This window comes from Cryptomeria japonica, chromosome 2 (genome assembly GCF_030272615.1).
Source record: "Cryptomeria japonica chromosome 2, Sugi_1.0, whole genome shotgun sequence".
NCBI classification, from domain to species: Eukaryota; Viridiplantae; Streptophyta; class Pinopsida; order Cupressales; family Cupressaceae; genus Cryptomeria; species Cryptomeria japonica.
In genome coordinates this window covers 84,634,675-84,659,485 of record NC_081406.1, presented here as the reverse complement: position 1 = coordinate 84,659,485, position 24,811 = coordinate 84,634,675, and positions in this window count along the sequence as shown.

Here is a 24,811-nt window from a genome sequence, read left to right as displayed (position 1 = left end):
GATTTCATGGCGGCTGATAACCCATCACACGTTATCACCATTTTACAGACTTTGCACATTCTTGAGGTAGATAGGAACAATCTCCTTCATGCAAGATCCTTCACGCACACAAGGCTGACATGGCAACATGATCTATTCTTCATTACAATGCTAACTCATCACACAATGTCACCGGTTGAGCCACACAGGCTTGACACACTTCAACCGGAAACCCTGAAGTTGAGACTACCAACCAGTAGTCATACAACGCTTCCATGTGCTGGTTCCCATAACCATATGCCGGTTCACCTTGAACAAGCACACCGCTTCACTTTGGCACGAATGTTGGTTCACAGTGTTATCCCGGTTCTCACCTCTTCAGCATATTAACATCAATGACAACATACAATGTCATTATGTTCTCATACCGGTTCACATAATGCCAACACATATGGTGTCCCGTGACCCCTTAGGACACAATATGACCCATAACGATACAATTTGGTGCCTTAAAGGGTCATATGGTGTCCTAAGGTGTCGTAGGACATAATATGACCCTTATGGACACGATATGACCCATAACGGCCCAATATGGTGACATAAGGTTCGTATGTTATTTGGGGTCATATAGTGTCCCATGACTCCTTAGGACACCATATGACCCATGCCAACACAATTTGGTGTCTTAAGCATTCATATGGTCTCCTAAGGGGCCGTAGGACACAATATGACCCCTTAAGACCCATAACGACCCAATATGGTTTCCTAAGGGGTCGTATGTTGTCCTTAGGGGTCATATGGTATCCGATGACCCCTTAGGACACCATATGACCCCTAACGACACCATATGGTGTCATAAGAGGTCATATGACTCATAACAATACCGTATAGAGTCTTAAATGGTCATATTGAGTCCTAAGGGGTCATATGGTGTCTTAAAAGGGTCATATAACACAATATGACCCCTTAGAATACATTATGACCCATAATGACACAATTTGGTGTCTTAAGGGGTTATATGGTATCCTAAGAGGTTGTAGGACACAGTATGACCCCTTAGGACACCATAGGACCATAATCTCTCTCTCTCTCCCTCTCTCTCTCTCCCTCTCTCTCTCTCTCTCTCTCTCCCCTCTCTCTCTCTCTCTCTCTCTCTCTCTCTCTCTCTCTCTCTCTCTCTCTCTCTCTCCCTAATATCATATAATAATTTATTTATAAATTAATATATTAAAATATTGATAAACAATATATTCATTATGTGCAAATTTAGTTATTGAATTTACTTATTAAAATTGGATATCCGATTGTACCGAATATCCGATTTTTGTTGTACAAATTTCAAATTTTGGCTCGGGAATGCTTTGGGATTTGACTTGGATGTGACAAGCTTGGAAAATCAATTGATAAAAAAGGTTTTTTGGTATTCCTTGATTTTCCAGACTTTACATTGGTCGCTGATGACTTTTTTTGTAGCCAAATTTGATAAAACGAAAAGAGTTTTTTAAGGACGTTCTCATCTTTCCAACAATATAAGTCTTGTCTTATTTCAACTTTAATAAATAATTATTTATTTTCTAATTGACTTCTGACAATAGTCCTGATTGATAGACTGATTGAAAAACACTCATAACTTTCAAACGGTATAACATTTTTTGAATCCGAAGCATGCATCACATCCTATGCTTCGTCTACTATAGGGAAAAATTAAAAAAATTAATTTCACAAGGTTTTGACCAAGTTAAGGTGGTCAGACATAGGAGTTTCTGAATTTCAGAAAAGTTGTAGTAAAAAATTCATAAATAATTATTTACTTTATAGAAAATTATAAAAAAATATTTGTCACATTCGGACATGAGTCTAATACTTATATTATAAATATTATAAAAATAATATGATTTGATTATGATTAGGGTGGTCAGACATACGTCTACTTCTTATCTTTTTCCTGAAATTTCTGTACCACTCCACTGAAACTTGAAATTTTCATCAAATAGGATTTTTTTTCAAAAAACAACTACTATCTTAGAAACTAAATTCAATTTTCTATAGATTCTCTTCTTACATATTTTAAAAATAATGTTCACAACTTATTCAAATTTTCATGTCAAGTTACATAACTCTGATTTTCTAAAATCTTATTGCCACTTAAGAGCCTGTTTTGGCACACCATGATCCTGCACATACCCTCAAGTGCCTTGTCTATTGTCAATATTAATCTCTTGGTTGTAAACAATGTCAAAATAGTTGACGATAATCTAAGAAAAACATTAATTAAACATAATAAAAATAAAAATACATACCAACAAACATAAATCTTAATGTATGGTTCTTTCATAAAGATGACAAAGATGCATACAATACATATGCTTAAGATGATGGTGCAAGCTCATTAAAAAATTAAGATGCTTCATATTGTCTAAAATTACTTTGGAGAAAATGTGGAAAAATATGAATATACTTTTTTTTTAAATACAAGTGCATCACAACTATTGAGGCATGATAGTAGTTTACTGTGATATTGTACATGATAATAAAACATACCAAACATAATATATTTGTGGAAATTACATGTAGATTCAACTCACTTGTAGAGAGACAACATCATTTCAATATACCATAATGTAAAAATGGAATTTTGATCTACTTAAAAGATGTTTAAATATTTTAACTAAAGGATTCCTAGTTTACTTCTTCCAAGATTAATAATCTTTAAAAAAAAGGAAATAATTTATGCTTCTATTTAGCATTAAAAAGGACACATATATTCTTTAAGAAAAAGGATGATACCATTATAGTGAGAACCTATAAAACCATAGTATTAGATACCACATCCTACACAACCATAATGTCAAAAAATATATATACTATTGGAAGGTAAAATATGCTAGTTCAAAATTCGAAATAGTAAATGGAATAATTGTAAAATAATGAGAATAATATGATGGAGATAAAGTTTATCATAAATAAATAAGTTTGAATGTTATCCCCCTCATATTTGTTCCTGGTCTATAAGAGGCAAAATAGAAAGGTTAACTCACTACTATCAAAATCAAAGAAATATTACAAAATTTCTCTTCAAAGCTTTATTTTAAATAATAACATAGTAGAAAATATACCATAATGAAGAGGGAAGGTCTAGGATCTACATGGAGAAAATGATGTAAAACTTTGATCTTTTATGAAGAAGTTATGGAGTTTTCTACGTTGTAAGTGTTTTATAAGTTCTGAAAAACTCTTATTATAGTTAAAAATTTTAAATTTAATATTCATTTCTTATTTTTTACATTTGAAATTTTGGAGCACTGAAATTATCACATAGACAAGACTTTAACCACCCTAGACTAGATGACCTTAAAGATAAATCCAACTGGGTATTTACCATGCAAGAGGTGAGTATAACGTTTATGATATTTATTTATATTTGAAAATAGTCAACCTTGGTCCTAGGGACCACACCACATATAGGCAACCTATGTAGGAACTAATGCTCAATATGTGCACTAAGATATAGATAATGAGATAGTGCCCTCCATATGTGCAAGTATCATTTGGGTGTACTACAATCTTGTTATTCTCAATTTCAGCTTGCTCAAATTGTGGGATCAACCCCTACGAAATTTGTCTATTTTATAGCCCACACCCTCTAAGCGGACATGTCAAGGCACTTGTCAAACACCCTCATGTGTAGTCAAGCTCTCGAGAAATCATCTTGATTTGATTCTCAACTTATCAATCTAAATAACTGATAAATTAACTTTTTAGGAGTTAGTTTTTTTTGTGTGTGTAAATAGGATCTATTAACCCGAATTACAACAAAGATACCCTTCTTGGTGTAAATCGGGTCTATAAATTTGAATAACATCAAAGTCCCCCTTCTTGGTGTAAATTGGGTCTGTAAACTAGAATTACACCAAAGTCACCCTTCTTGGTGTAAATCGGGTCTATAAAATCGAATTACGTTGAAGTCACCCTTCTTGATGTAAATTGGTCTATAAGCCTGAATTACACCAAAGTCCTCCTTCTTGGTGTAAATCAGGTCTATAAACCCAAATTACACCAAAGTCCCCCTTCTTGGTGTAAATCGGATCTATAAACTCAAATTACACCAAAGCCACCCTTCTTGGTGTAAATCGAGTCTATAAACCCGAATTACACCAAAGTCCCCCTTCTTGGTGTAAATCGGGTCTATAAACCCAAATTACACCAAAGTGACCCTTCTTGGTGTAAATCGGTTTTATAACCCTAAATTACACCAAAGTAACCCCTATTTGCAATTTTTGGTCTTTTTTTGTCCAACTTTGGGAGTTCTTCAAATTAGAACTGTACTCCACTCCAGATGCCAGATTCTGCACACTGAGACTAGATGCCTTTGAAATACAGGCTACCTTGCAACATTACGAAGATTTCCTAAAGAAAAATGGATATGATGATATACAAGACGAGGCTCCAAACACTTAGTCATTTTTATGAATCTCTAGTTTAGTGGCATTTTGTAATTCCAATTGACACTTTAGGTGTCTTTTTGTATATACAATTTTGCAAGTAGGATTGCACAAGTCCTAAGTCAAATCCAACTCTACTTTTGACTTAGTCATAGCTAGTTGAGCTTTTCCTATCTTTTATCTATATGCAACTAGACTCTAATGAAGTGAAAAGAAAACTGAAACCTTAAGTTCATTTGTGATTTTGATAATTCAATCAATAAAGAAATCATCTTTGACACTCAAACTTTGTGTTGAATTTATTTTGTTCTATGGTGAGAGTGTTCTTGCATCATTATTATTATAGTAATTGAATTGATTGAGTAAAAACAATTTGTAGGAATATTGTAAGAGTAGAATACATTTGGTTGTGTAGACTTTGTGCTACATTTATGAATTGGTATAATAGAACTTGTTGGAAAATAGCATCATAAAGACTTTGAGCTTTATTTTATTGTCTTATAGAAAGTATATGAACTTTAAGTTTCAATTTATAAATTGCTATGGAAAATAGCATTATAAAGACTTTGAGCTTTTATTTGATATTTGAAAGAAAATTGTTCTGGGCTACAAAAGTTATTGTAAGAAAAGGGTTAATAAGATAATAGTGAGTTGAAGACTTTGAGCTTCACCATTATTTTCTCATCCTAGGAAGCAACGAAAGACTTTGAGATTTTTATAGAAACTTTGCTTCTTTATTTGTAAATTTCATAAATGTGCTCCTAGGTTATTTCTTAGGAACTTATAAGTTGTTTAAATCATTATTGCTCTAAATTTTAATATCCTTTCTGAAAAGAGAGAAAAGGATAAACATATATTCTAGAGAAAGAGAATGAGATGGTGTAACACCCAAGATTAGAATAGGCGTAGCAGTTAGAATTATTATTTGAGAAAGTTAGGGTAATAAGTATAGGCAGAGCCTTCCCTTATAATTAGGAAAGATTTAATCTCACACACTGTGGCTGAAAACACAATTTTTTAAACCTCGCAAGTTTGCAAAATTTTCAACCAACAAATCCAAAAGGCATGTTGGATCCAAGTGGCACATGTCTCTTATATAAAATAGAAAAAATTGATGTTTTAGAATAAGGTGAAATTTTCTATGACACAAAACTAATATAAAGTTTAATGGTTGCAACATGCACCTATCATGTGAGAGCACGCCAATGGGGTGTACTCACATTATTATTGACTCGCCTTGGATCTCTATCCTACTAGGAAGTGTTGTTGATTTGTATAATGAGAATCTTCTAATCTTGCATGATGCTAGAGATGAAATTGGATATGATTATATGCTACTAGAATTGATGGAGAGATGGGATGAAAATGCCTCAACATTTTATCTTCCTCCAATAAATATGTTGCCTATGTTAGAGGACTTATAGTGTATCCTTTGACTTCTCGTTAGAGGTAACTGAGTATTTATCATTAAGAAATTATCAGTGCTCTATGTTTAGGTAGAGAATATGCATACTATTAAGTGGATTGTGCTTGATGACACATCAAGGAAAACTTATATGAGAAGGTTAGATTAGAAAGTTGTACCTATCCCTTTTCTTAGGCATCCTATAGGACAAGTGATGCATGCACTTTCATGGTGGCATTATTCATATTATCCAATCAATGGAGGAGATAGGGATCATATTCACATTGGGATGGAGCATCCTCACTCATTTATACCATGACTTATGCTTTTTCATGAACTCTATAGTTTAGAGTCTTACGACGTTTATAGCTAGTTATCCATTGATGATCATGTGAGATGTGCTAAGGGATCATTCCTACCCATTGAGGAGGAAATGATAGTCTGGATATATTCTCTTCTAGAGGTATACTTTTGATAGAAAATTTCAAATATAACTAATTGTAGACCATATCAAGAGATTATAGTCTAGCATGAGGAATCTTACTAGCTAGTGAGGCTGCAATGGAATTGACTATTCATCAACCATATTGACCAAATCATTGTCCCTTCTACCATGAGTAGGTGGCAAGGCTATTTGGTTAGGTTTAGTTGATTACTAAAGTTATACAATATAGTTATGCTCTCACCATAGTGTGATGAGACCCATAGACTAGCCCCAACCTATATTTGTATGTACATCATCATTAGTGACTCAAAAAACAAGTTGGAGGGTCCAACACCTATGCTTGAATGTATATTTTTTTAGTGTGAAAAAAGATTAATTTCATTTTAGTGTCATAAAAAAATTATATCCAACAGCAGCCCCTACAAGAGACCTTGGGACTCTATGACCGATAGAGGATGAGAGTAGTGAGGAAGGTAGTGGATGATGAATAATGATGAACAACAGATACCCCAACTATTACTGAGAGGGAGGGTGAATCAGTACAGGCAAAAAAATTCCTTAACAACTTATCTAGTTAAAGCAATACCGACTGGTTGTCATCATCACTGAACTTAACCACAACAATACCAGTTAAGAACAGTAAGACATCAAACACCATAAACCGATAAGTCAGAAAACTTGAAATACGATCAATACTTGATATCAACTTCACCCATAAACATATGCATGTGGTATACCAGTAATACCATAACCTAATAATTCTGCATGCATAATCATTCAACCAAATAATACATAATCATCACATGAAAAATGCGTAACACATAACAGACAGATTTTTCACATGGAAACCCAAATGGGAAAACCCATGGTGGGGACGAATACCCACAAGCTTGTTTTTGAACTCTTTTGAAGCTCGCCCTGTTAAGAGCCTAGTCCAGTTAAAGACTATACAATAAGGTTCTATTAGGAACCGATCTTGTTAGAGATCACCCGTTTAAGGGATGGCTATATACCCTATTAAAGGTTACCTCGCTAGAGTATTTAAAGAACTCAATGATCTTGAGTCACCTATTTAAAGGTTTTACAATAAGCCTGTTAAAGCTACCCGGTAAAGGGATTTTCTAACTGTTGAAATGATTAGAAGACAATAGGTAAAACTTCTGATTTGATAACAACACTACATGCTAAGGCAGATCCTTTTCATTTCCTCTACTCTGCAATCACACTGCAGTTTTCCTCTTACTAGTCTGGCAAGTATCTCATCACTCGGATACACACACAACATTTGCAAACAACTTTACAATAACAAACATCATCAACCTTATAGACATCAGTTAGGTCAGTAGCATAAACCCTAAACCCTAAGCATCTTAGGTTTACAACACAGGTGGTCCAATCCTGACCGTCCAAACAGATTGCATAGAGTATTATGATTTCAAATAGATCACAAGACAATCTGCATCATTCATTCTTCACCACACATGGGAATCAGTAACCCATCACACTCTCTTCTCATACCACCAAGAAGAATGATCATTCCCGAGGTAGACTTCAAACGCAGTCGATCTTATCATGCAAGATCCTCAAGAAAATCCTTCACGCACACAAGGATGATGTGGCACCTCGATCTCACTCATATTTCTTAGCTAACTCATCACATAGTATCACTGATTGTATCGCACAAGATGGATCGCCAAACCGATAACCCTAGAGCTAAGTCTACCAACTAGTAGTCACACTTAGTGCAACCCTGACACCGGTTCACTGCATCTCCTCGTACCTCTTCATACCGGTTCACTTGAACCTATTGACATCAACGACAACATATATCATCATCATATCAACATGTCGGTTCATCATATGCCAATAATATCCAACAGTGGATAGTCCTTCCTAGATGGGAGGAATTAATAGTGAGAGGAAGGATAGTTTTATACACAACATGCTAATGTCTTAGTTAAGGTTTATCTCACCAATGTAAGGGTGGGGAGAACCAATGTAGGAGGAGAAAAGAGAGGAGAATGAGCCTACACTTGCACTAGCAATGGGATCATGGCAAAGGAGAGATCAAAGTGGAGCCACAATAGAGGAGAGGCCTAGAGATTGACCTCAATATATGTCGCCACTAAAATCCATGAGTGTTTCCCTTTATTTAACTACATACAAGTAGTGTCAAATAATAAATATTTCCTAAGGATCTCCACCATGATAAAGTTGACTAAATTAATGATGGTACTATTGATAACACACATGAGATCTTTAGCTCCTCTATATATTGATTGGCAAAATTATGTCCACCTAGGTGACAACATGTATTTTAATATGTATTTAATTTTTATAGAACATTGGATGTCTAGTGTCATAAATTGTAACCCTTTTGCAATCATACACTTTTTTGGGCCCTTGCTTTAATGTGTCTCCTTCTAGGTCATTTTGAGCCTATTTTAGCCTTATCTCATCCAAATTATTGTCATGTGCTCATGAGGTGACATGATCCTATGTCTTGCGTTTGATTTATCTATAATCAACTTTATTTTGTACTTTCCCAGGTGGAATATGGTACCTAGTACCCTAGTTATAGCAAACCATGGTGCCTAGTGCTGGTTGAAAATTTTGCAAACTGGTGAGGTTTACAAAATTTTGGTTTCAGCCACAATATGTGAGATGAAATCTCTCCCAATTTATAAGGAAGGCTCCCCCTTTTGTTTACTAATCTCTAAATTTAGAACTCAATTCACACTACAATTTATAATCTAAACATGGATGATACGTCATCCTATTCTCTCTTTAGAATAGATGCTATTCTCTCCTCTTCTTTTAGAAAAGAATTTACAATATAGAGAATTAATAATTCTTACAATTTCAAAGTTACAAATTAACTTAGAGCATGCCAATGAGTAATACAAAATAAAGAAGCAAAGTTTCTATAGAGGCTCAAAGTCCTCTGTTGATTCTTCGAGATAGGAAAGAGTGCTTAAGTTCAAAGTCTTAAAAATCACTATTGTCCTATCAACCTTTTTACAAATACTTATGTAGCCCAAAGTGTTAACTAAGATAATCAAAGAAAAGAGAAAAGTGTTTATCTTGATTTCTTACTACAATCTTTTGATCATATTTTGTTAGAAATGATAAAATGAAGTACAAAGTCTTCAAATTACAATTTCTTTACCAACATGACAAAAAAAAAGCACAAAGTCTTCGAAATGTTCTTACTATAATTCATCTAACTTTTATCTTGAAAATGCCAATATGAAGCTCAAAGTATTTAAAATTGTATTACTCTCACCTACTCTTAATTCTGATAATAAGAGATGAAATATGACACAAAGTCCACAAATCAACCCTTATTTCTACTCTTTAACAATATCTTTCCATAAAGTCTTTACTTAAATAAAATAAGATTCGATAAGAATACTCTTACCAAGAACACAATGAAGCCAACACAAAGTTTGATTGCCAAAGGTATCTTCTTATTTGAATAAGCTTGCAAAATAACAATGGGAACACAAAGTTTCACTTTTTCTCTTTACTTCGGTAGAGTTTTGTTGCAAATAGATTAAAGATTCTATAGTGTCCTAAAATTACACCCTTTTCAATTTTGACCGTATTTGGGATCCTCACCTTAGTGTTCACATCCTCATTCTTGATCAAGACCCATTTATGCCTCTATCAAGCAATAATGGCCATATTTTCATATTATACCTTGCTGGGAGCCTTAACCCTGGCCCAAATATGGGGTAGGACCAAGGCATGGCACCTTGGTCCTCACTCGAACCATGGAACCACACCATGGTCCTCCCTAATTGGGCCCCAATTTCAACCCTTTTCCCTATCCTAATTTTTAGTGGGAAACCTTGCTTCATGTCGGCTTGTGTCAAAAAAATAATTTGTTTGACGGAGGGAAAGAATATAAGGAGGATTTCCCCTCTCATTTGGATATACATTCATAACAAGAGAGATATTGGGAGCACTACAAGCAAGAAATCAAGTATTCAAGCATTAAATTATTCATCATCAAGCATTTATAGAGGTCTCCAGGGTTGCATATTCTTCATCTATCTATTGTGGAGCAAATTTACATCATTCATTTGCAAGCATGTGTATGTGATTAGGGTTTTGTCATTTTCATACAACATATGTGACTATATTCAAGAAGCAAAGCATCTTTTGTAGATTTTTGCCATCAAACCAAAAGCACGTACTAGTAGTGGAGAGGGATCTCGTCATTGATATAGTCGCTACGCCAACACCCCCCCACATGATAGAGCCATATACAATCACATACCATGTAGGATTCGTACCCACTATGTACCACATCAATAAGCCAAGCTTACATGGACGAAGGGTCTAGGGCTTGAGGGACTTGAACCAATGACCTGCGCTATGATACCATGTAGATTTTTGGAATCACACCAAAAGCATGTAGTAGTGGTGGAGAGGGATCTCATCATTGATATTGTCACTACGCCAACATCATTATCAGTCATTGCAGATCCGAGATATATCTTTTCATCATTTATTTCAAGTATTTGCAATATTTAATTCAAGGTTAATTCCTAAAATGGGGTTTGACTAAGGAAAACCCCTATTCCCATTTTTCTATGTGCAAGAAAAAGGTACAGAGCTACGATCTGTAGAATAAGCTTTATTTGCATAGACAAATTAACCCTTTTTGGCATGCAAAAACGTAGGAGGAATAGGGCGCCCACCATCATAGTCTCAACATTTTTGGATATTTTTGGGGGATCAAGTCTGAATCTGCATATATTTCTCAGATCCAAGTGCGTGCAAAAATCCTACGTCTGTAGCTCACTATTTTCTCAGTTTTACCCTCATTTTTTATCACTTTACCTTAATTCAAAATTTCAACTCACAAAAGAGGGTCAATAAATTCACATACCTCTTAAATTAATTTATTATGCAATCCTCATCATTCTTCATTTGAGATTGGATCTATTGGATTCATCCCTCTTTTGAATGTAATGGAAAATTAGCGGTTTTCATACATCTTATGGTGGAAACCCTGATTTTTCACCATTACAAATTCATATTACAATAAGAAACCATATATATATATAGGTGAGATGCATTGAGAAAATCTAGGAAAAACTATGACTAAATCAAAGAAGAGTCATGTTTGACTTAGAACTCTTGCATTGCCTATGTGTAAACACTTAAATACAAAATGACACTTGAGGTGTCAAAGTCTTATTATAAAAATGCATCTACAATTTCTAAGCTATAGAAAATACTAAGTGTCGCCAAACACTCCATTTTGATCCTATTTCATAAACTCCTCAAAATTCTATAGAATCTCTTTCATCTGTTCTTCATTTGGTCATTTGGTGTGACTTGTGATAGCCTTGACCTGGGTAATAGAGTCTCCAAGGCTTATGAAACATTTCTTGTTCTTTTTCAAAAGAAAGGCTAGATAATCCAGATTAACTTGGATATCTATTAACTTGTCTATTGAAGACAATGAGAATGCCTATTTATCAACTTCTTCACCAATAAGCAAATTGGATTCTTTAATGATGACATCTTCATGAAGAGGTTTATGGTTCTCATCGAGGAAGGTGCAAGGAAGTGTTGATATCTTCTCAATGATGTCTTTTCCCTTGTCATTGCACTCCCTCTAAGATTTTCTCATATCTTCGATAAGTGCCTCTAGGATTTTCATTTGATGTTATAACAGCTCCCTTTGTTCAATATACATATCTCTTAAAGGGAGCACTCCATTGTCAACCAAGACATATAATTGGAAATCTTCTAACTCCAACCAAAAGTTTGAAGTCTTTTTCATATGTCTCCAAATCATTTGAGAATAGATCCAAACTTTAATCTATCTCAATCTTAACTTCCTCCATATTGTTCATTAGTTTAACTCTTGAACATAAAAGATGATTCCCTTGACTTAAAAATCTATCCATCCACTCACCAACTGTTCTCCCACTTGAATTGACCTGTTCGACCTGTTTGATAATATGTTGATCCATTGATGAGATGATTGGATCAACTACCTCTAATTATTTTGTCATCTTAATCAATACACTGGTGAGTTGATCCACTTGTTTCTTCATTTTGTCCTTCTTGACCTTTTCTTCATTAAACATCATCACAAGATATGCAAAATATTCTTGAGCATCTTCCATAGCTCCTTCATGTGTTTGTTTGACCAAGTTAATTCTATTGATGACATAGTCAGTGGGTTTCACTTTATCCAAATCTATATCTAGAAGAGGAATCGCCATTTCTATATACTTATTCTTTGATTTATCCACCTTCACCCTGGACAAAGTTTTTGGCCTTCTTTGTATCTTTGGTCTTAATAGGAACCAACTATCTGAAATCAAAGTCATCTGGAGAGATGGCTTGCTTGTTTCTCTTGGGAGTGCTAAATAGTAGAAAAGGTGGTAAAGGTGTATCATCATCCACTCCAATAGTCAACACTTATGAGGGCAACTCCTGAGACTGAATACTTGTAGTAACAATGAGTGGAGTGGAGGTAACGATGGTGAAGGTGGATTTTGAGCAATAGAAACTCTAGGAGGAACCTCAGTTTTTGACATAAACTTATCAAAATCTTCCAACATGGAAGAAGTAACCTTGGATAGATTATGAATAAAAACACTATCAAGGTTGTCATGATAGGGATGATGAATAATTTATCAAAGAAGATAATGAGGGTGAACAAGAAGAAGAATTTGATTAAGAGGGATTACCTGAAATCCCAAGCATTTCCCAGACCCAAGAAGGTATTCCTCCAGCATCATGTGATGTTACAGGTACTACTTCAATTTTAGTTTTTGACATTGTTCCTTTTGGTTCCACTATTTCATTTTCATCTCAAGCTCTCGAGATTCATGTCAATCCTTCCATGACTACTAGTGATTCTACCCTTGAAACGCCTCATGACTGACTGTAAACTTGAATTTGGGAGCCTTTGGGGATGTTGTATATTGTCTATTCTTGGTTCTCAATTTTTAAACTTCTTACCCACAAGACCTACAGTGTCATCTTTGGATCCGGTTTGAAAAGGATTCAACTAAATTCCTTGTTGAGTTAACCAAACATTGGTATTTGTAAGGTTGTTTTAGAACCTGACCCTTATTGAAGTGTTTTTCATTCTAGGACTATTGAATTAAAGGCAAAAGAGAATCAACAACTTTGCTTTTCTCATACATAGGACCTAGGATGTCTCCGTCATCCTCAAGATCCTCAAGAATATCACCAAGATTCAAATATTCATTTTGTTCTATTGTCAGATGACAGTTGTTGAGCCTCCTGATATCCTCTTTAGTCGTACAATCAATCCACACATCTTCAATCCGGTGGACATGAGTGTAACTTTTCTTGATTTTATTCTTCATGCCCTTGTAGTCAAAATGTTTTTGGGCCTTGAAGAACTTCATTGTTACCCTTCTCATTCCATCCTCCATCACTCGAGCCTTGTAGATAGAGTTAATAGAATATCTACCAATGGTGATGGAGGACTTAAGACCAGTCTTGTGAGCCACAGAATAACGCTCATGTATTGATATCATTTGATAATCCTTCTCCATAATAATGATTTTATCTGATGGATACCTCGGAAGCATGAAAGGCTATCCAACAAAACATCAATCTGAAGTTATATAAATTTAATAAAATGCAAAAAGATACATCCATAGTTATTTACCACATTCCAGGCCTCATCTAACACTCTCTTCTTCTGAAGATCCTTATCAGACATACATGTAGTGGGAAAAGAAAGCATCATTGACCCTCTTGAAATAATTTAAACTCTCCTTGAGAGTCAAGTGTGTGAAGTACTGATAAACAGGAATCTGACTCATGTTGTCGGTATTTGCATGAAGATTGCATTAATGATATGTTATGTTGTCATTGATGTCAATTGAACCGGTAATGGTATTTATGATATTGCTGATATTGTTGTTATTATTGGTATTGGCTTGTAATCGACAACAAGAGCATTGAGGAAGATTTTTTAAACCGGTATGTTAGTTTGCGAGTTGAACCAGTAAACCGGTATATAAGGTTAAACCCTTTTCTATGCAATGTAACCGGTAAACCCTACCAATTCTTTTTTTGTTAAACCCTAATGGATCAAGTTTGTTGGTTTAAGATCTAATGATGAGCGGTAATGATGGCAGCACATGTGATCATTGAATGAGGATAAGTTTAGATTGTTTTGGTGCGTTTGTTTGTTTATTTGATTGTTTAGTGAATGAGCAAAGTGGAGTGCATATAATGCATAGCGCATGATGAGTTACAAAGCCCAATGAAGTGGTGATCATGGAGCAGTTGGAATTTTCTTGAGGAATGTGAAAAGATTGTTATGATTTCTAATAGCTAAGATTGAACCAACTTGTTTGTAATCTCTATGAGAGAATTAGGTTTTTGTTGTGTTACTGACCTAATTGATTTGTATTTAAGGTCGATGAAGTTGTTTGTAAGAGTGTTGACAAAGTGTTGGCTGAAAACCAGTTGAGTGTGTGGTTGCCTAACTGGAGAATGGATCTATAGTTTGTGCAAAGGCAAATTGAAGCTTAAAAGGATTTGATCAAGCAAATGTAGTGCTATTCCGACAGATCAAGAAAACCTGTTATTTTCTAACAATTACAACATAATTGAAATCCCCTAACTGGGTAAGCTCTAACAAGCTTGGTTACTTATTAAATTCTCTAACAAGGTGATCCATTAACTTGGATTCTCCAACCCTCTACCGAGGTTACTCCTAACAGGGTATTTGCTTTTTCATCAAGGAATTTTGTAAATCCCTTAACCGGGTGATTCCTAACAGAATCAGTTCTTAACAGGACTTATTGTAAAACCTTTAACAGGTTTGGCTCCTAACAGAGTGAACTTCAAAAGAATTCAGCTAGCTATCCTTGTGAGTCTCATCTCACCGTGGTTTTTACTTATTTGGGTTTTCCACGTACAAACATTTATGTAAAGTGGTGAATTTTTTTTGTGGTTATGATCTTATTTGATTGATTACTTAACTATTCTAATAAGGAATGATAACTAGAAGCATTGAGATATTGAATATGTTGAGATATGGTTAAGCATTTTGATGTTTACAAGATTGAAGTTGTTTACTATTAAGTTGTTATAACAGTTAACCGGTTGATGTTGATTATTGATCTTGATACTGAAAGTTTACTTTGAGTTTGAATTTGAGATTGGGAAGTTTGTATTAGTTTTTTAGTTTACTGATTCACCCCTCCCCCCTCTCAGTATTCTACCAAATACTTGTTCTTTCATCATACCATCAATTGGTATCAGAGCTTCTCAGGTCCTCTTTAACCTAAAAGCCTAACAACTTGAGGAAAAGATCTTGTAGATCATGATGAAGAAAGAAGGTCTGAAGTTCAACAAAGATAACTATAGGATATAGAGCAACAAAATGAAGATTTACATTAAGATTCTGGGAAGTTAGTATTGGGATCATGTAGAAATCAAGTATATTGCACCTACTATAACCTTGATTGATGATCATAAGAAAGAACAACAAGAAAATCATCAAACATTACAGGCTATTATCGGTTCGCTATCTGATGCTGAATATGTAGATGTTCATGGTCTTGAAACAACCTATGAAGTATGGAAAAAAATTGAAGAGATCTATAGCGGTGATGAACATGATAAGATTGCTAAAGAGGAGAGCCTAAGAGGAAAGTTTGATGACATGAGAATGTCTGAAGGTGAGAATATCCAACAGTATGGTCAAAGGATAAAAGATATAGTTGGTGAAATAAAGAGTGCAGGAGGGAAAGTAGAAGATGTCACAATGATCAGTAAGGCACTGAGAACCCTGCTACCAGTCTATGCTATTTGATGATGAGCCTAAACAATGGCTCTATTTTTATAGATTTGTAGCGTCCTAAAATTGTGACACTTGCAATTTCGACTGCATTTTGGTCTTCACGATGGCGACGCAACACGCAACCTGAATGGAGACCCTGAAACTTGCTCACGGCACTGAAAACTGCATTTTTCAAGCACCCTGGCCTGAACCTCCTTGCACCCTACTGTCCCGGGAGGTGGGACCAGAGCGCCCAGTGCCCTGGTCCCTCAAGACCAGGGTGCCCAGCGCCCTGGTCCCCAGGACCAGGGCGCCCAACGCCCTGGTCCCTGGGTCCTATTTTGGGCCCGGTCTCCTAAGGGGCTCGGGTCTTTTTGTTTGCAATTTGGAAATTAACTTTCCTGGTCGGCCTAAGGTCGGGAAAATCAGTCTATCAGCCCTAAATGACAAGTATATAAACTACATTTTCCTCTCTCATTTGGATGGATGGAAAAAAGGCAGAAAGCAAGATTCAAACATTCAAGCATTCAAGCATTCAAGCATTCAAGCATTCCTTCTAAGTCTCCATTCAAGGCTAAGTGTTGCATTCAAGACAAGGATTCAACCATTGAAGAGGAGATCACATATTACATACAACATACAACATACAACATCTAAACCTTCGCACATAAGGATACAAACATCCTTAGAACAAGGTATTAGTACTTGTTTTACATTTATTTACATTTACAGCTCTTGCTCATTTCTTGGTTAATTCCAAAACCGGGGTTTGACCTAAAGGCAAACCCCTAATCCCTAACCCCCCAATCGTCTTCACTTTTCTATGTGTAGGTTGCAGGTACGCGGCTGAAATTGAAGATCTGGAATCCTTGTGCAGAGACGAACAGATCCCCCTTCGTTTTGCGGATTTTTCGAAGGACCGTGGCGTCGGGCGCCATCGTCTCGACAAATTTTGCTCAAATTTGCAGGACAGCACCGTATCGACATTTTACTACTAATTCCAGGTCCGCAGCTTCATCCTATAACCCGAACTCAGTTTATAAGCGAATCTTTATGACTTTCTATGCATTCCTAGCTTAATTTCCTTAACAACATTCTTTACAAAAGAGGGTAGCCTTGCTTTCCTAAACCCTTGGAATTCATTTAGCATCCAATCTTACATTGTGTGGGATTGGATCTTATGAGTTTCAACCCCTCTTTTGAATGTAAAGTCTCTCCCCTAAGTGAAAAACCATCGAATCCTAGCGAACCTCCCTTCTCTCTCCTCGGAGTCGGAAGAGGGGAGAGCAACTAGGGTTCGATCGCGATTTTCCGCTTTACATTTTGGTGAACCCGACATGAACATCCTTTCTAATTTTTCATGCTTAGATCTGAAAAAAGTTGATTACATTTCCATGTTTGATCTTTTGCAAAATTTTAGAGGTGATTGCATAAAAACCCTAAATTTTCTTTTTGGTAATTGAACCTACGAAATGTCTAAATGTTAATGCCTGTTTCAGATCTGCCCTTCTATTACAAATTTTTAATTCATAGTGTGCTTTAATTCTGAAAATTAAGTGGTTAAGTGTCAAAACCCTAATTTTTGAAACCCTCTTGATTCAACCTTTGTCCGACAATTTCACTGATCAAAACATCTCCAAATCAGCTGTAACTTTGGATTCTGCAATAAAATCACAATATCTTTCATCCCTGAAAATTTGGAAAAAAGTTGCAAGGACCGTGGCGCCGAGCGCCATCATCCCCGACATTTTTTCCGAAATTTTGGGAGCGAGATCTTACTGTATTTTCCTGCTAAAATCCAGAATTTTGGCTGATTTTATCAATTTTAACACCTTCAAAATAACAGTCAAAGTTGGTCTTGTGATTGCTTGGATTAAGGCTTCTAAAAATTTAAAAATCATTGAAATTGAAATTTTGTGTCAAAATTGTGTTCTTACTGTCCTAAATCTGAAAAGTGTGTTTGCATTCATTCAAAATTTCAGTGCTTTATTCAAATTCTTGCATTTTGTGACTTTTGAAATTAAGTGCTTAATTACAACAACTTTAATTTCCGCTTTCAAAATTGAATTTTGCGTGAAATTGAGTCAACTTTTGAATTTCAAAACTTGCATTGCTTTTGACATTCCCTCTAAAATCATAAAATTCAAAATTTCAGTTTCCCTCTCTTTTTCAAAATTCAAATTTTGCATTTTTCGACAATCTTGATAGGGTTCAATTTTGAGATTACAACTTTAATTTGGCCTATCTACAGATCGTAAAATCACTCAATTTTTTTTAGATTAGCTCTAAAATCATCATACCTTTCATCCCTGCAAATTTTGAAAAAAGTTGCAAGGACCGTGTTGCACTCCGAGCGCCACGGTCCCGGACATTTTTTCCGAAATTTCGGGAGACTATCGTGATTGCATTTAACAGCTTAAATCCAGAAGATTGGCTGATTTTACTGAAAATTGCTACCTCTAAATTCAAAATCTTCTCTCTCTTTCTAGTGCATGAGTTTTACAACAATAAGCCCTACTTACACTATTCCCGTTAGACGAAGCCGTAGAATTAAGTCTTTCCAAGGTTTAACTACTGAGGAGATGGAACCTAATTTGAATAGCCTTTTTAACGAGGACATGGGTAATTCCTCTAATCCTCCTAATGATGAAGAAGCTCTCCATGAGGTTTCTGAAGAACAACTTTTGAAATTGGATAACCAATTTGACGATTTTCGACAATGGATGTCTCAAGAATACCCTGATAGTCAAGCTCTTCCTTTAATTGAGGGTCTAAAACGTATGCTTCAAAGTGATAAGAATGGAATTGATATTTTGCGTGGTATTGCACACATTATGGATTCGAATGTGATGCCTATGAAGAGTTGTGCTGAAAATTTAGGTTATACACAACCTCCTACTCAAGTCAATCATTCTATTCCTTTGACAACTCCTATTGCTAGTATACCTACCTTTACATCAAACATCATGGCTACTTCTATACAAGATATTCCCCCTGTGATCACCAGTCATGGGGGCAATCCTTCTTCTTCAATTAACCCTCTTCCTTCATTCAATCCAACTTCTTCATTCATTCCTTCAATGAGTGTTCCTATTATATCTCCACAAATGAACATGATGCAAGGGGGCAATTCATTTAACCATTCCATTCCTCCTTGTAGTGTTCCTCCTGCCCAATCATCCCCTATAATTGACTATCATAGAGTTCCACCACCTTACTCTTTGCCTTCTTTCAATAACATAACACCTCCATCTCAATCTAACACATCTAATATGAACTCTTCGACTGAAGCGACCATTAACAATCTTGCACAAACTGTCTCTTCTTTACAGCAACAAATTGCCTCTATGAATCAATCTAAGTTTAGTGTGCCCACATTTGATGTTGCGAGCCCACTTTCTCTTGACATTGTTCGAGCTATCCCTCCTAAACATGTTGAAATCCCGCATTTGGAACTTTATAATGGTAAAGGAGATCCTCTAACACATGTTAAGACTTTTCAAACAATTTGTACTGATTTTGCTTATGACCAAAGGTTGCTTGCAAAACTGTTCACTAGAACATTAAGAGACAAAGCCCTACAATGGTATTGCTCGTTGCCTTCTTATTCTATTACTTCTTTTGAACAACTTGCAAATACTTTCATTCAACAATTTCAAAACAATATAAGTCCTAAAGTTACTTTGATTGATTTAATGCATTGTAAACAAGGTGTTAAAGAAAAAGTGACTGATTTCATTGGTAGATATAAGCATTTGTATGCTCAAATTTCTTTTCCAGTGCCTAACAATGATATTCAAAGAATCTTTATTTCTAATTTACAAAAAGATATTCGAGACAAACTTCTGTTTTCTGAGTTTACTTCTTTCCAACAGTTGTGCGCAACTCTTCACAATTATCAATTGACCGTGAGTCAAATGGAACAATCATATCCTATGGCTCCGAGTGATAAGGGTGATAGCAGTCAACAACCATTTGGGAAGTTTAAACCGAACAGAGATTCCATCAAATTCAATGAAAACATCATCAACAACAATGTGAATGCAGCATCAGGTGTGCCTCCTATTTCTAAATTTTTCAAGAAAGAAAGAAAGTATACTCCTTTGAATGAATCATTGCATAGTATTATGAATAAGTTATTGGAACAAAATGTGCTTACTCTTCCTCCTATAAGACAAATTGATCCTGCAAAGATTACTTCACCTTATTTTGATAACAAATCTTTTTGTCAATTTCATCGTCAACCTGGGCATGATACTGAAAAATGTTTTTCTTTAAAGGGTAAAATTGAAGATTTGAATGATAATAATACTATCTCTGTTTCTGGAGTGAATGATAAAGGCAACACATCTGTAGCTCCTCCTAACCAAAATCTTCAGATTTTCACTGATCCATTGCCTTCTCATACCTCTAATGCAATTGAGGCTAATGATTCCTCTCTCTCATCTGATGGTCTTGTGTCTATGACTCCGAATGTGATTAACTTTGTAGAGCAGCAAGAAATCCCTAAAGAACCTTCCATCACATTTGATTCCAATGAAACCATTAGGGCACCTGATGGTCCTTTATACATAGTTGCAAAAGTCAATAATACACCTTGCCGTGGAGTGCTTATTGATCCTTCGTGCATGGTTAATGTTATTACTGAAGAATTTCTTTTTACTTTGCAATTGAATCAAGTGATCTATGACAAAACAGATGTGATTGTGAAACTATTTGATGCATTTTCTTCTCCTGCAATTGGTTCTATTACATTGCCTATTGAGGTCCATAACAAATCTCTTGATGTGAACTTTGCTATTATTCCATCTTCCGAACAATTTCTTGTGAAGCTTGGCTATCCTTGGCTATCTTCCATAAAAGCTATTGCTTCTCCTATTCACAAGTGTTTGAAATTTCCCCATAATGGTGAAGTTGTTACTGTCAATCATAGTCTCTTTAAACCTGTTGAAAGAACCTCTAGTGTTCCTATTGATTACTTTTGGCCTAAACAATTCCAATCTCTTCCTCCGTGAAGTGATCATCTTTTCAAATCTTATCAAAAGTGGAAAACAAATATGATCCTATCTCTAAGTGAACCTAGAGCACCTAAACTTGACATTCCTATCATTCTTGAGAAGGAAGTTCTTCCTTTGAAAGATAAAACTAATGTCTTTCCTCAAGAAGATTCCCAACCCATCCCTATGGATGTGACTATGTCTATGTCTAATAAACTTCCTACAAGTAGACCTATACCTCCTCGTCATGATGGACTTGGTCTCCTTCCTAAACCAAAAATTCCTCCTTTATATGGAGCAGTTCCTCCTCCTTCTTTTTATAGAGAGAAGAGACCTTCTTCTTCTCCTATTATCCAGCCTAAGAGACCACAACCTAAACACCCAAGTGCTAAGGATGAGAACATTCCTCCTCCTCAATCTTCTTCACTTCCTACTAAGACTAGACAAAATCGTTCTGCACGTGAACGCTGACGAAAGCGTCGTCTTAGAGCTCAGGCAGCTGCTTCTCAAAATTTGCAATCTCCAAAAACACCTTCAACAAGCATTATTCCATTTTCTCCTCAGCCGGACATTGAGCCTAAATCTCCTAAACATAAGATGCATGATGGTCTTGATCCGGTGCGAGTTAAAGATCCTATTTTTATAAATCTTGATGATGATATAGATGAAAATGTTATTCATGATGAAAATATTACTCCTCTTGCTTCTGATAGTGAATATGAACTTGTTGATGTCGATAACCATTTATCTAATGAATTTTCTAAAGCACTTATCCTAGCTCCTAGACAAGAACAATGTGGCTCGGAACATGAACATAGCCCTTGTTTGGATCTTGTGATAGCTCCATCTGCTGTGTTGGATGTTCCTCCTCTAGCGTGTTCCCTGCCTTCCCGAAACATTGATCAGCAAGATCGGGGGGTAGATGACGTGCTAGACTAGTTACATTAGCATAGCAGATTCTCTCCCCCTCTCTTTTGTCACTTCTTCTATACGTTATTCTCATTCTTCTATTTGTTGTCCTTAGTGTTGTCTACTTGAGGACGATGCAAAGTATTGAGATCTCTCGATCTCTCTCATGTTGACTCAAAAGACACATGTGTTCCCTTCTTCTAGGTGACCTTCCTTGATTGGGGAATGAAGAACAATTATGCATACATACATATGATACATATACATGAATTATCATACAGCATACTGACCCCGAGGAAAGCGAAGTCACCTCATGCTTTGTGTTTTGTGTCTATTATCCTTGGGTTTATCTCACACTTGGGGGCTAAATCCTTGCGATAACGTGCTCCTTTTCCTTTCTCATTTCTTATGTGTATCACTACATTAAAACAATCACCCCCGGTGAGGCGTGTGCGATCGCTTTAACGTAGGGGGGCATACATCCCGTTCATATCTTTTCAAGATACTTGAAAATTTCTTGCTAAATTTAACCTTGCCTTGAAAATTTTTGATATCTTTCTTGCATGACTCATAGTGAGGGAACCTTACTACTGACAGTCATGGTTCTCCTTCGTGATCTTCCCTTTTACTTTGTCAATCGAAGTCATAAGATCCTTAGTCCACTGGGGGCTTGGTGTGTCTTGCCTCCTTGACGTGGTGAAAGTTTTTCAATGTTGTTTCCTTGTACTTTACCGGAAGTATGAGCATACATACTCCCACTAAAGTGGGGGCTAAATGTAGCGTCCTAAAATTGCGACACTTGCAATTTCGACTGCATTTTGGTCTTCATGATGGTGACGCAACACGCAACCTTAATGGAGACCCTGAAACTTGCTCACGACACTGAAAACTGCATTTTTCAAGCACCCTGGCCTGAACCTCCTTGCACCCTGCTGTCCCAGGAGGTGGGACCAGAGCGCCCAGCGCCCTGGTCCCTCAGGACAAGGGGGCCCAGTGCCCTGGTCCCTCAGGACAAGGGCGCCCAGCGCCCTGGTCCCTGGGTCCTATTTTGGGCCCGGTCTCCTAAGGGGCTCGGGTCTTTTTGTTTGCAATTTGGAAATTAACTTTCCTAGTCGGCCTAAGGTTGGGAAAATCAGTCTATCAGCCCTAAATGACAAGTATATAAACTACATTTTCCTCTCTCATTTGGATGGATGGAAAAAAGGCGGAAAGCAAGATTCAAACATTCAAGCATTCAAGCATTCAAGCATTCAAGCATTCCTTCTAAGTCTCCATTCAAGGCTAAGTGTTGCATTCAAGACAAGGATTCAACCATTGAAGAGGAGATCACATATTACATACAACATACAACATACAACATCTAAACCTTCGCACATAAGGATACAAACATCCTTAGAAAAAGGTATTAGTACTTGTTTTACAGTCATTTACATTTACAGCTCTTGCTCATTTCTTGGTTAATTCCAAAACCGGGGTTTGACCTAAAGGCAAACCCCTAATCCCTAACCCCCCAATCGTCTTCGCTTTTCTATGTGTAGGTTGCAGGTACGCGGCTGAAATTGAAGATCTGGAATCCTTGTGCAAAGACGAACAGATCCCCCTTCGTTTCGCGGATTTTTCGGAGGACCGTGGCGCCGGGCGCCATCGTCCCGACAACTTTTGCTCAAATTTGCAGGACAGCGCTGTATTGACATTTTACTGCTAATTCCAGGTCCACAGCTTCATCCTATAACCCGAACTCAGTTTATAAGCGAATCTTTATGACTTTCTATGCATTCCTAGCTTAATTTCCTTAACAACATTCTTTACAAAAGAGGGTAGCCTTGCTTTCCTAAACCCTTGGAATTCATTTAGCATCCAATCTTACATTGTGTGGGATTGGATCTTATGAGTTTCAACCCCTCTTTTGAATGTAAAGTCTCTCCCCTAAGTGAAAAACCATCGAATCCTAGTGAACCTCCCTTCTCTCTCCTCGGAGTCAGAAGAGGGGAGAGCAACTAGGGTTCGATCGTGATTTTCCGCTTTACAAGATTTATGATATAATACTACAACCTAGGTCTTATGATTAGATGACATTTGGAGTATAATGTTTTCCTAAGATGATACCTTTTAAGTGTTTTTGAAACTGGTTTAACCTATACCTAAGGATGCCATATAGTGGCTAAAAATATGGTATATAGAAGGCATACACATATAATGAGACAATAAAATGTAATTGAAAAGCTTAATTAAAAACTAGACTAGAAATGCAAACCATAAGCCTTCCTTAAAATGTCCCATTTTCCTCTATTCTTGAGGAACTTGAAGGTGTTGGATTGATGGATTCTCAGCGGAGCAATGACCTCCAAAGTGGCAACTGAAGAGTTGAGTAGCTATTTGATCATGATTTACTATGGAGATGATATGAAATGCATGATTTAAGAAACTAGATTAACATGCTATGATTAATCCAAAAGCTAATTGCTAGATAATTAAAATACAAATTGCCTATAGTAATGATGCAAAAGCTATGAATGCAAGGGATCCTTATTTCTCCAAAATGTGGGATATTTATAGGAATTCCAAGGCCAAAGATGAGGTGGTAGGAATTGATGGTCTAGATCTAATCTGAAGATATCAAGGGTCAAGATTGAGGAAGTTGGAGAAGGGGTTGGAGGAAGGGACACTTGTCATCTCTATGGTGACAAGTGTCAAGGAGCCTTTCTCATGAGAGAGCAAGTGTCCAAGAGAGGAGATATGTGGCAAAAGTGCCATGTGTCTCAAGGGGAGAATATCCACACTATAGGAGGTTAGGATGTGCAAGATAGGATATGGTTAGTTAGACCT